The sequence below is a fragment of the Oenanthe melanoleuca genome, chromosome 13 (assembly GCF_029582105.1).
Source record: "Oenanthe melanoleuca isolate GR-GAL-2019-014 chromosome 13, OMel1.0, whole genome shotgun sequence".
Classification (NCBI taxonomy): domain Eukaryota; kingdom Metazoa; phylum Chordata; class Aves; order Passeriformes; family Muscicapidae; genus Oenanthe; species Oenanthe melanoleuca.
In genome coordinates, this window is record NC_079347.1 from 14653513 (window position 1) to 14666976 (window position 13464).

Sequence of the window (13464 nt, forward strand, 5' to 3'; positions counted from 1 at the left end):
GTGCATCTAAACCCTGAATTACAAATTAGGATACTTATGCGTGTCTTCATTAAATGTTTATTTATGATCATAGCAATGAGAACACTGTTAACTTCTGTTAGATGTTTGAGGTTAAATGCTCTTTATTTTAATTGTTAACAGACTTTTTCACACTGATTATATCAAAGGATAGTAAAATCAAAATTACAATGAGCTTTTTTTTTTCCTGTGGTAGGCAGAATGTCTTTGTAGTCTCAGGATCTGTTTGAAATTGTGTGTTCTGATTTGAGAAGCTGGGATCTGGTTTAGTTTAAATTATCATGTTTAGATGAGTAATAGGACTTTAGAAATACTTCTGAATATGGCAATTTAAAAACACATTGCTGATTTAAGTAACGAACCATGAGATGACACTGTCTTTCTCCAAGTGAAAAGGTCAGATTTGCTTTGATACTGTGATAAATGTTGGCAATTACTGGTCTTGACTTCTCATAGACATGGCTTCATATTAAAAGGGATTATGAAGAAGGCTTATGGATTAAGGTTGACAACAGCAGACAAAGTGTTTGACTGGAAAAATAGCAGAGACCTGTTCTATGGTCTAATGTGTCCAATGCAGGGACTTAGGAAATGAGGGAATAGGAGAGAGAGGGACAGATTCCTACAGGAAAGCTGCCTGCTGAGCTGGGCCTTGCCTGTCTCCTTTTCTTAGGAGTAATCTAAAATCAGAATACAAGCTCCACTGGACTTCAGTTCTCATCAAAACTTTTTATTTTATTGTTAACATGGATTTTTATATCTGCTGTTGGTGAGGTTTGTGTTCATGGTGTTTAGTTACAGTTGTAACTTCTAATACCTTGGCATTTGTTGTATTTGGGGAACTATTTAAATTAGGTGGTTTTATGGCTGGTTTGTGCTTTGCCTTTAGACTTTAATTTATTGTATTTTATTATTCAGGGTTGCATGGGGTAAGACTGTTCTGCCTGTGTAATTCTGTACTACTCAGTTTTCAGTAACTTCAAAGGGAAATTCTTCTAATCAACTTTTCCATAGAAAGGCCACTAATGTGAATAAAGTTAAATCATGTTTCTTTTCAAAAAGATGTGTGTAAAAAACTTTAAAAATCCTGTTAGTTCATACAAAAGAATTGCCAGCTGAAGTCTTATTGCAGTTCAAATGCTGCTGAACCAGATGAAATCATGAAGAAAGCATTGCATGTGCCATTTTTTGCTGCACAATGCATCATCTATGCCAGACAGTGAGACAGGTGTGCTTTCTCCAAATAACTGAAATTCAGTGTAATTTGGACCTCAAGTTGAAGGCTGTGTTTGCCCTTTGAGCTACAAAAATGCTTTCCCCCTCTGCTATGAAAATATGGCAAGGTGGTCAGAACATGTACTGTTTCTTTTTTTTTTTATCAATTTAATTGTATATTTAATTTCTCAGTCAACTTTGAGTTGTGCTGCAACTGAAGGGCTTGGCTGCTGTGTTGGCTCTTTCCTGTTCCTGCCTGGTTGCCCCTTCAACAATATTAGTGAGATTTCTATGGCTCCTCAGTGACTTGATTTAATTTACTGCTAACCATGATTAGCTTTAATCATGATACAGGGTGATGTTCTGTGTAACTGCAACAATTCCTTGCTGATTGAATGACTGATTATGAAGATAATGGTTTTTTCTGTATCACATCTTTCAAGGCTTTGCCTCACTGCTGTATCATTTGCCACAAGTCATTTAATGAAGACTGACAATACAGGGCAGGTAGTGTTTTTTCACAGTAAATAATTATATACCACATAAAGTTATTAGACATTTTTCCTTTGGATTTTATATTCTAATGATGTTTCAAGTGAATAGCAGTTCAGAGGTTTTGAGAGTTGTGATATGTAAATATTTTATGTGAGCTGAGTGATGCATTGTTTTGTGCTCAAGCTTCACATGTGTAATCAGACAATAGTTTATCTGCCATTGATTTGCTCCAGAATACTCACAGACATTTTTTAGACATTTGCTTGATCCTCAAGTGTTGTTTCAGGAAGTATCATAGCCTTATGAGAAAAGACTGAAACTGTTTTTATCTAGAATTACCATGAGGGATATTCCCCAAAGCTATTTTTATGCAAAAAGTAGAGGGTACTTCTGATATCCTGAATTTATTGGTGTGTAAGAGTGCTTCCAAGAGGTACATTTAGAAAATACTTATTTGCATCAGGTAGTGATAACTGCTGAAATTAGGAATTTAAGTCTTCATTGCTTCCTTAGGTTTCTGTGGCAGTGAATGTTGTGCTGTGCACTGGCTTTGAAAGCAAAATCTAATTAAACCCTGATGTAAAAGAAGAGACATCAACTGCCAGGTTTAGGGGAAGAGGTGATTCATTTGGCTGCTTCCAGTGCCCAGCCTGGAAGGTGCTCATCAGAAAACTCCCATCACTTCTAGGGGGAAAAGTGTGCAAGTCCTGTAATTAATTACACAGACACTCATTACCTAATGTCTTCTGCTGAGGCTGGTTTTTACACACTTAGCAGATTTTAACATTAGGATTTTAACTCTTGAGGCATTGATTCTGTACAGTTGACAAGATAAATTTGCTTAAGCAATTCACTCTCTAGACATTGTGACTTTGGAGCATTGCAATCTCTTATCTAGTTAGATGCTACTCCCTTTTTAGCTTTGACTACAACATTTTCAAAACCTGTATTTGAGAATTAAAGCCCTTTTGAAACTATGCATTTCCTATCTGGATCTCTGCTCTGCTGTTCCAATTTACTATTTGAACTATATTAATATTCAATATCTGCAAGAAATTTGAGGCCTGAAGGAACAGACACTCCTTAAAAGTTCTTTATACTTAAATTTCTAACAGAAAAAGTCAGTCTAGGGATTTATTTATTATTTCAGATGCTTTTGCACTAGGCTTTGAGTTATATCTCTCTGCTATTGCCATAATTCAGGAAGATGGTCAGCCTAATCTGAGCTTTCTGAATTCAGCCACATCACTATATATGATCTATATGAATGATAAATGATACTTTTCTGTCTTGTGCTTACTCTTCAGGTGATTCTCATGATTTCAAGGTTTTCCACTGCTGCTGATTAGCTGGATGAATAATGAAAAGTACAATGAAGCTTAAATTCAGAGAATTTTCAGCACAAAATATGAAACACTAATAAAGAAAATCTATGAACATTGTATTGTATATGTAAAGTTGACAAAGATTTTATCTCTAGTTCAGTGTATTAGAAACCTGAACTAGAAAAATTACTCAGAGTTGGCTTGAATTGTGGGAGATTGATGCCTCTGGAAACACAGTGATCAAATTACAGCTCTGCTGAGTTGCTTTGTTTCCTAGAGTGGGAGAATAGGATGGATCTACACTTCCACTGAAATACTTTCATGAAGTTGGAATTTGGTTTATTATTCTCACTTCTGTCCTGCTGTGTTGCACAAATACAGTACACTGCCAACCAGAAGAATAACAGATTGCTCACTGTTAGGTACTTAGGCCCTACCTTAAATTGAGCAGCTGCCATAATCTTAGGTCACTTATATAATTTTTTTTTTTAATTTCTAGCAGAAACAGTTTTGGCAGTTGCTTCCCAGTTTGAGGAGGCAAGTCCAAATGAAGGCTTTTCCTTAGGCAAGCTTTTAATGTGCTGGGCGGAGCAGGAAGGCTGGTCCCCTGAGTCAGTTGTTTACCACAAGTTTTCTTTTATTGGAGAGCACTTGTGCTGACTCCTTATACACCTTTGTAATGATAGCTACTTATTCCTGCTTTTCCTTCAGGGGAGTAGAATGAAATGTGCTTAAGTTTTAGGCAGAAAACTGGCAAAAGTTGATGTAATTAATGCTCCTTCCAACAGAAGATGAATTAAAATGAATTGGAGCAGATTGGGTTTAATCTCCTTGGCTGGCATCTTCAAACAAATGAGGTGTTTGAGACAGTTACATGTTGAGCACCTGCCTTTCCTCAGGACTCCTGAAGTTCTCAGCCTTTAGTACAGTCACATCCTGATGGGAGTTGGCTGCCAGGCAGTTTCTTGTTTGCTGATTTTTCTTTTTAAATTTTTATTTAGCCCTTTATGGGCAGCTATTACCCAGCAGAGAACTTGTGTTATCTTTTAGAGCTGCCTCCTCTTCTGTCTCTGCATGTAGTCATCTTGCTTCTGGATTTGCAGGTCAGTAAAGAAAGTTAAAAAGTGCAAAACAGAAAGCAGCTGATGGATTTTAGCTTAATTAGAAACATGGTTTTGTCCATGGGGATAGAAGAGCAAAAGGACCACAAAGGTATTTAATATAGCAGACTTGTCAGGGAAAGGAATTCAGATTATAGTGGAGAATGATTGAGAGGAGAATTTGTATTTAAGCTACCATTCATCATTTGGTATAGTATTTTTAGGTATAGAAACTTCAGTCTCTGAAGCAGTTCCCAAAAGACAGATGTGTGGAATAATTAAGATATACTTTATTTGCAGGCATTTGGGATATGACTTGGAATGAGCAAAATGCATGTATAGGTCTGGATTAACTTTAACACCAAGCTGGGAAATATTGTGCTGAGTGCAGAGCCTGTATTAGCAAACCTCCTTGTTAATACTTTCAGTAGCTTTTTGCTGTGAATTTTCCTCCAGCATGTTGTGTTACCAGAAGTTAATGGAGAGCTGTGGATGCTGAAGATCTCTTCAGGAATGTTGCTGGAGTCTTACATGATGTTTATATTTATGCAGTTCTGAAGTATTAGGGATCAGTTTATCCTGACAGTCTTGTCCACTCCAGTTTTCAGTAGAGTACTTTGTTGAATGTAGGTAGGAAATGAAATGTCTGCTTTTCAGGGGCTGTAAAATTAAGGATTCAGAATGGAAGCCGAGGTTTGTGTCCCAGTCTGTTTGAAGTGATGTTTTCAGTGACTTTCACAAGTAAAGTGCATGGGTTTGCCAGTCAATATGGAAATAGTCACCAGCTGAAGCAGCAGCTCACCTGTCTTCTGCCTGAGATTTTATTTATTCTAGAGAAAGACATGTGGCTCTAGTAACTAACATGGAAGTAAAACACTTGTGGAAATGGATATTTTGGTCAAGCATTGACATACCTCATTAAAAACCCCTGCAACTAATTTTTCAGTATTAAATTTTCAGTATTAAATATGCAAATAGAGCTGAAGAAAGCACAATAAATATCCAGTGGCTTTGTGCTGCAGGTGTTTTTTTGTTTGTTGTTATTCTTCCAGTTGAGGTATATTTTTGTCAGAAATCTGTGTGTGCTGTGCTTTTCCTTATATAGCTTAGTGTGAAAAACAGCAGTCAAATCCTGAATTAAGCATTATCAGATCACATTTCATGGAACACCTATTTACTTATCACTAAATAGATGAATTGCATTAAAATATTGTGCTGTGGCACCATTTAATTTTCTCAGCAAATGAGGTGAATAAAACTGAAATGGAACTGCTCAGAAAGATCTTTTCCTTTCAACTGCATACTGTAAACAGAAATTATAGCTGTCCATCAAATGTGACCTTGGTGACATGCCATGGAGATGGCTCTTGATCCTGAAATTTCATTATGATTTTGTATATTGGCAATGGGTTTAGAGGAGCTCATTAGGTCAATAGGTTGGTTGAGATTGTGGCTGAATTAATATATTTATTAGGAGCTCAGGAATCTTTGAGTGTAACTGCAGAATATTTTTGCTGTATGTTAGCTAGTGAAGTTACATTATCAAGCAAGGGGTTGATGAAACTCAGGTCAGGTTTACATTTTATCTTGTCCACTGTTGGTTTGCACTGATCTTTATGCTGCTGTACAGGAACTAGTTTAAGGATGAGTTGGGAAGATCCAGGTAAGTTCAGCTGCATGAGTGGCCACACACTTAAGGGGGCTAAAAAAGAACCAAGACACCTGCTGTGGTAAAATTCTAAACTTTCTTTAAACTACCAGCAAGTTGTGCTCCACCACACTGCAGGAGTACCAGAGATGGGTGAAGAAGAAATCAGTATTTTTCATGGGCTCTGTACACAGGGCAGTATTGGGGGATTAATCGTTCCCCAAAGGCTTTGTTTCAGCTTTTTCTGCAGAACAGCAGAAATGAGCTTGTTCTTGGGGTGGGAGCATGAATGCTGTCAGGTTTTTCTGTTGTCCTCATAGATTTGGGCATTTGGATATTCCTTGTGCAACAATAATCCATGTTTGATTCAGTGTTTCTCCAGAGCTGCTGTACAGTGAGGTGTTGGCCCTGAGTTCAAAAGTTTAGCATTTTACTCCCTCTGAAGGCCCAGTAAAACCTTGTTTAAGCTTGTTAGCTCAGACTTTTGATAATATTTTGTGCTTTTGTCTGGAAGCTAAGATAAGGAGGTGAGAGGAAAATATTTGGGCCTAGTGCAGTTATGGTGGACATGTGACTTACACCTTAGCTGCTGTTGGAAGTGTTTCCAGGCAAACACTACTTTTAACACATCTCTTTTTGCCATAAAATCACCTTTGGACTCAAAACTTTACAGCTTGGAAGAAGTTCTTGTCTGCCTTCAGCAATAAAGTGTGGTTTTTATTGAAAGGCAGAAACTGAACATGGGATTTCATGTGGAATTTTACTGAACCTGTTCATATCTTCTGAAGACATATTCAAATATTAGTGGTGGTTGGGTTCTGGGTGTTCTGCTATTGCCACAAGCCAGTGAGATGTTTGGCATTGGTAAACCTGTCCCACCTAAACAATTAGCTGAATTTCCATCTCTGGGCAAATAATTCTGAATGATTTTCTGCCTAAATACAGCATTTCAGAATGTTCGGTCACAGTTACTATTTTTTTGGCATCTGTTGATTATTCTGGCCATAAACCAAGTGGGAAGAGAGGGCATATCCTGGGTCATTCTGTGAAAGTCATGTCTGAGACATGTTTGACTAACACCTATCACAGGGGAATGTGAGAAAGTGCTGAAGTTCAATCACAAGGGGAGACAAATATAACTGGGAAAAAGTCATGTTTTGCATTATCCATGATATGATTTCTCCTTGATCCCGTGAACACTTGCAGTTTCCAAATAGAATGTAATTAGAAAGCATGTGGACATCCATGTGGTGTAATTGAGAAATATGTTTAGAAGAATAAATCCCTACCAGCCAGCTTTCTTAGCTGGTGCTTTGAAATTCTCTAATTGGATTATTAGCAGATGGTGCCATTTCTATTGTTTTGCCTCACAGCAGTCTTTTCTCAAAAAGAAAGAAAAAAGTGCTTTATTTCCAATTAGAGGACTGTTTCATCTGGAAAATGTTGCCTTTAGTAATCTGCCTCACAGCTATTATCAAATAGTGGTAGATAATGATTTCACTGATTCACAGATCTTTCTTGGAGAATATGGATTATAACTTGTTTCCACTGAAAAGTTCTGTGGTACTTAAGCTGAGGAATGATGCCACTCCAGCATTTGTGCTGAAGGCCCTTTGACTGACTCCTTTTGAAACTGAAATGTAGTTTAACTTTAATTTTTTTCTTGTATCTACTTCACTAACAGCTGAAAATACTCTTTCATTTATAAGGAAATAGGCTGTCTGCCACATTCAGGCAGCAAATAGCTCAAACCATTTCTCTTGCAAGTTTTGTGGAGGTAAAAAGTTCTGCTTATAACTAATTAATCTTCCTGAACACAGTACAACTCATCATTTGTTGTTTGGATATACATAATTAATCTTTGCAACTGGAGCATGACTTTGCAACAAGACTTGGGATATATCTTCAGACTGAGATCTTGATTTTATTATGATGGGAGTAAACAAGCAGAAGTTTAGTCTTGAATCAGTAACTTAATTCACACACTATTTTCTAATCAATTTCCATTTGCTTTGACCTATAAGGCTTATTTTTTTTTTTTTTCAGTGTGTAATAAGTCCATTTTGACTATCAATATGTAGGCTCTAAGATTCCTGATAAAGACAGGTAAGTTTATCTGTTAACTTAGGGTTAAATTTTCTCCTGTGTTTAGAAAAGCTTTTGTTGCAGAATGCTGCCTTTATGAAAAACTTCAGTAAAGTTTCCTCAGGGAAGCAGGAGATTTCTGTAACTAAGATTTACAAGACTAGAGAGGATGTAGAATTGCCACTAAAGCATCATGAAGAGCAGATACTCCCAAAATCCTGAATTGACATCCTAATTTTTCTAAATGTCAGTAAAAGTTGCTGAAGTGTCTGTTAGTGTATGTGGATGGGACCATTGGGTCCTGACAGCATTTAGCATTTTCTATCTGTCCTTTCTAAACCCTAGCAGGACTTAGATGTGTTGTTTGGCTCTGCCAGTATTGATGCCTCCTTCAGCTGAAAAATATCTTGGAAAACAAATGCAGCTTTTAAAGAGTTCTGCTTGAGCTGTTGCTTAGAAATTGTGGTTTTTTCGTGTTAAGAATTTGATCTGTTTTGGTTATATTTGCTCACCAATTTGGCCACCAAAGCTGTTAGAAGTGAAATACAAATACTTGCACAAATTTATATCACATCTAATCAATCACTTGTAATGATTGTCAAATGGATACAGCATTTAGTAGTTATTAAATATTGCACATTTAATCAGATACACGTAGAACATCCTGCAGTGTTTGCAATTTCTATACTGGATAGGGAAGTCTCATTTATTTTCCAATCCCTTATAAATAGATGCATTTCTCAATGAAAAAGGCAACATTGCAAATTGGAGTTGTTTACTGGAGCAATATCTGTGATGAAGCTGGAGAGGAAGAGTTCTGTTAAAGTTGGCCTTGATAGAAACATATCAAGCAGACTGACATTTCTGGCACTGACCAATGATCTTTTCTAGGCTTTGGAGCAGCTTTCTAACCTCTGTGTCTGGGAATAGTCTCAAAAGGAAATAGAATGATTCCTTTTCCTTTAATGGCTCTCGAGTGGGCTGTGAACTCTGGGGTTTGTGTTGGTGATTAAATGTTCCTCACTGCCTATACACTGATTTTTACTATGGAAAGGCACTGCTATCATGTACAATAAACTTGGCTGTGTGGCTCCAGTGAGATCCTTTGGTACATCCTGGATGCAGAAGCAGTGGGTTCAAAGGCCTGATCTCTACAGCACCTGCTCCTCAGTACTGAGTTGTTGGCAGTAAAATAGGGCTCTGAATGATCAAGGTCAAGCAATGAAATATCACATGTATTTACCTAAACAAAGCACCTGGGCTTGAGTTGGAACCAAAAGATTTAGAATTTGGATAAAATAAGTGAATTTTATTGTTGTATGTTTGTGAGTTTTTTACTGTTTGGAATTAAGAGTTACTTCAGCTTTATGTTGTCATCTGGTCCTTTCTGAAGGATACATTTATATTTCTGTTTTGGACAGCTGTAGTAGTGACCTCATTGCTGCAGCATGTGTTTATGGGAATTATCAGGCTTGAAACTTGTTATGAGGGTTTTGTGCCTTGGGTCAGTGTCTGGTTTTTCAGGACATATGCTGGGAACTCTGGGGTGATGCTGCTTGGAGCTGTTTGGTTCAGATACTGATGATTTGGAATGTTCTGTTTTAATGGGTTAAGTGAGCAAATAAGAGGAAGTCTCAAACTTGTGTTCAATTTGTATGTACTGAAGTTGCTCAATGTTTCTTCTGGCCAGATCCAAGGAAGGGCCCTCACAAAAGCTGCATTGCACTGTGAGTGCCACTCCAGCTCTGCTGAAGTACCAGTGCTCAAAGCTGCTGCACATTGCCATCCAATTTGTGTGCCTTTTCTGCAGTCCCCAGGAATGTATTCTAGGCAAGAGAAGTAGGCTAAACATGGACAGAACACAGTCTGGTTTTTCTCTCAGGAGTTGGTAAACACTTGTCATAAGAACTTGATGGCTGAAGCCCCAAAGAGGAAAGCAGCCTCTTTTGGGTGGATCCCTGGGATAAGAGGTGGAAGGAAGGGATGTGAATATCCACTGGGAAGAAAGGATAAGAATGGAAAAGTGAAAGGCAGGCTCAGAGCACAGGTAGTTCACATGTACTCTTTCATGCATGAGGCAGGGGCTGGGACTCTGTGCAGAATGAAAAGGAACCTGAGAATTATAAACAGAGGAGGTTTTGTACATGCTTGGTTGTGTCCTGATATTTTCTTTTCTGATGATATGCTGCTTTATTAAATCAATAAACTTATCAATTGCCATTAAGGAAATGAGTTCACTCAGAATCCCATATCTTCAATCACCTTTCCCACCCTTCAAGATGGGGATTTCACTGATGTTTGATAGCTGGAAACACTTTAAATCTAGACCCTGTTGCTGTCAAATTTAGCCCGAAGTTTTGTTGGGGGATAATTCTTTTGGAATGATAATGCTGTTAGAATGTTAGTAAATCCAAAGTCTTGCAATTCTTCTGGAAGTTTGGCTGTTACTAATAAAGAGAAAACCTCTTTCTGTAGCCTGATTCTTCTACTAAGGTTGTGTATTCCAATAAATAGTTAAATTTGCTTAATTGACATCATCTCCAAGTTAGGGTGAGTGGTTTGCCAGGGTGTCTGTGGCTGACCTTAGCTAATGTCTCAGTCACTTTTTGTTACTGGAGTAAAACTTTTAAGTGTTGATTTTTCTTCTTTATTGGTGGATTAAAATTTTTGAGTTCAAAGAAAATTGTTGATCCTTTGTAGCCGCTGAAGTAAAACTCTCCCAGCATTGTTCCACTGACTCTGCTTTATGTAATGGTGTCTGCTTCAGGACCAGCTTAACTTCCTGGACTAGTGCAAGCTTACCTAAATCAAAAGATCATTACCCAGGCTGGCAAGGCAGCCAAGCAGGGCACAATGATGCCATAAGTTCTTATTCTGCATGGTGGTTCTTGTCCCACTGAGATTCACCAGTTCTTGTGAATCTGTATTCTACAATCATTAAGCACTTCTTCTCAGGATATGGCAATCCAGATTTTTACCCAAGAGGACTGGCTGGCTGTTCTTGGTAGTTCACCACATTGTTTCCAGTATAATTTTGAGTCTGATGCAGATCTAGTATTGATCTTATATGGTTGAAATCTTTTCACATAGGAGCTTTCAAACATTTGGATCCTTAATGGAGTGAATTCTTTTCAAGCAATCCAAGCTCCAAGAGCTGACAAGTGAATCACAAAGTGCAATTTCTAAGACAAAGACAGATAAAGATATGGATGTGTGCCTGAATGAAAATTCTGCTGAGAGCTTATCTTCTGCCTTCACCTCTATGAAATTGTGCCAGTAACTTGAACAATGCAAGCTTTTCTTCCAGCAGTGAAGTCATGGTACTGTCCTCCAGCAAAAATCACCTCTTCCAGGTTCTGAAAGCAATGCTCAGTAGTCTTGTTACTGAATTAACTAAGTTACCAAAAAGCTGGCATGGCAAAATTGAGGTGTAAGACCTGATCAGGCAGTTTGAACTAAGTCAAAATGTTCAGCTGTGTCTGTAGCTGGCTCAGGTACAAGCATTGTGGTCATGGAGAAGGGCTTGGAGCAGATAAATGGGAAGAAATGTTAACACCTGTGTTACTTATCCCTGTTCCTCAGGGATATTTGTGTGGGATAGCAAAGCTGTAGCTGTATTTTAAAGGCATTCTTGATTTGTATTCATATTGTTTAAGTAGTTAGCAGTGGTCCACCACCAAATATCACTATGCTTGACCCTCATTCTGTGCTGAATTTTGCAACTGGATCCTTTCATTGAGCTGTGAAATTTGAGGGAGATGTTATAGTAACTGATACCTCAGGTATTGTGCTGCTCTCATATTTAACAAGCTTTGTTTGCCAGCTCCCCAACCTGTGACTGTTGCCAGAAGTGTTAAACATATTTCCTGCTTTTCTGTTTTTTTTTTCCCGTGTTTTCTGATAATTTTTTAATATTGTCAACTCCCATGGGCCTGGAACAATTGTGGAGCAGGCAAAAGCCAATCTGGAGACAACAGGGCTGCATCTAAAGCTTTGTTTTAAGACAGGGCCCAATAGATAGCACTACTTGTGCTTTTGAAGCTTTATCTTGCTTAATCAAAATCCAGGCAAGATGAAAATGTTTTTTCCATGCCAGATGCCCTGACTGGCAGATGTCTCCTGATCCTTTAGGGGGCTGAGTGGGTTTTGTCTTTTTTTTGTTGTTTTGTTTTCTTCACAGAACTCTTTAATCATAGCAAGTGTGACTGAGGTCTCAAACACAATACAGAAGTGTTCCAATGCTTATGAATTTTTAAGATCTTATCCATCTTATGAAAATGTAATTAGGTCTGCCAACTCCTGAATTTTCCTTCCTTCAGTTTTCTTTAATGTTAGTGGGGGGTCCAAAGCCTTTTGCCTTTGTGTGTCTGTGGAATGATCCTTTCATCAGAGTTGGTAGGTACTGCTGTGTTTCATGAGACTCAAGCCTTGACCATGCACAAGAGGAATGCCATGGGCAGGGCAGTGACATAAAAAAAGGCTTTAAGGAGGAGTATAGCATCTGGAGAGCTAGATTAGACATAGTAAGGTGGAGAAAAAATGAGGATAAAATTAAAAAGATCATATAAGAGGGTAGCATTAATTGTGTTAACATCACAACAAATTCTTTAGAGCTGTACTAAAAATTTATCATGAGTTCTTCAATTTCTGCTCCAAACCAGCTATGTAACACATAGTGTCAAAAACACTGCCTGTACTACAGTGAAATAACTTCTAACAGAAAAACAAACCCAAAACAAAATGTGAAAATCAGTGGGTGTTAATCATGTTTGTTCACAGCAGGATTTCTAGTTTGTATTCCATTTTTCAGGAGTCAACTTGTGCACATGGAGCAAGTATTTAAAAATAGCTAACTGGGTGAGAAAATAATTGTGTGCTATAGCTACTTTAAGTCTGGAAGGTTTTGCTGTTCTCAACTTTATAGAATTTGTTTAGCAAAATTTCAACAACAGCACAGCCTCTCACAGACTTTTTCCCAGCTCCCCTGCTCCAAGTTATGCAGTAGATAATCTTCAGTTCTTTTGCAACTATTGAACCCTATGAAGGGACTGTAACCACTTTTCACCTGTTCAATATCTGTATAGTGAGTTTAAAATTTTAAATCTTGATCATATCTAACCCAGCCTTGCCAATATTAAATACTTTTATCACTGACTCCCCACTTTATATGAGCATTGCTTTGCTTTCAAGGTTTCACTGATCTGACACATGCTTGAGGGTTTTGTGTGTTTTTGTTTTTTTTTTTTTTGGTTGGGGGGAGTGTGGTTTTTTTGGGAGGGTGGGAGGGATTTGGTGGTGGTAGGTTTTTTTTTTTTGTTTGTTTGTTTTTCTCCCACTAGAGTCCAGTTCCAAGTCCCTGAAACAACTATGAAACTGGTCAAGTTTCACCTCACAGATTCTAATGGAAATGTCAAGGGGAGAAACAGAGCTCCCATCATCACTAACTCACTTGAAAGTGATAATCCATGAATTTATTGCTTACCAAAAGGAAAACAAGCCCTTCAGCTGTATTTAAGCAGCCTAAATGCTAGTTTTGCTGGCAGTGTGTCATGCCCTTGCTGTCCTGGTCCCCTCTCTT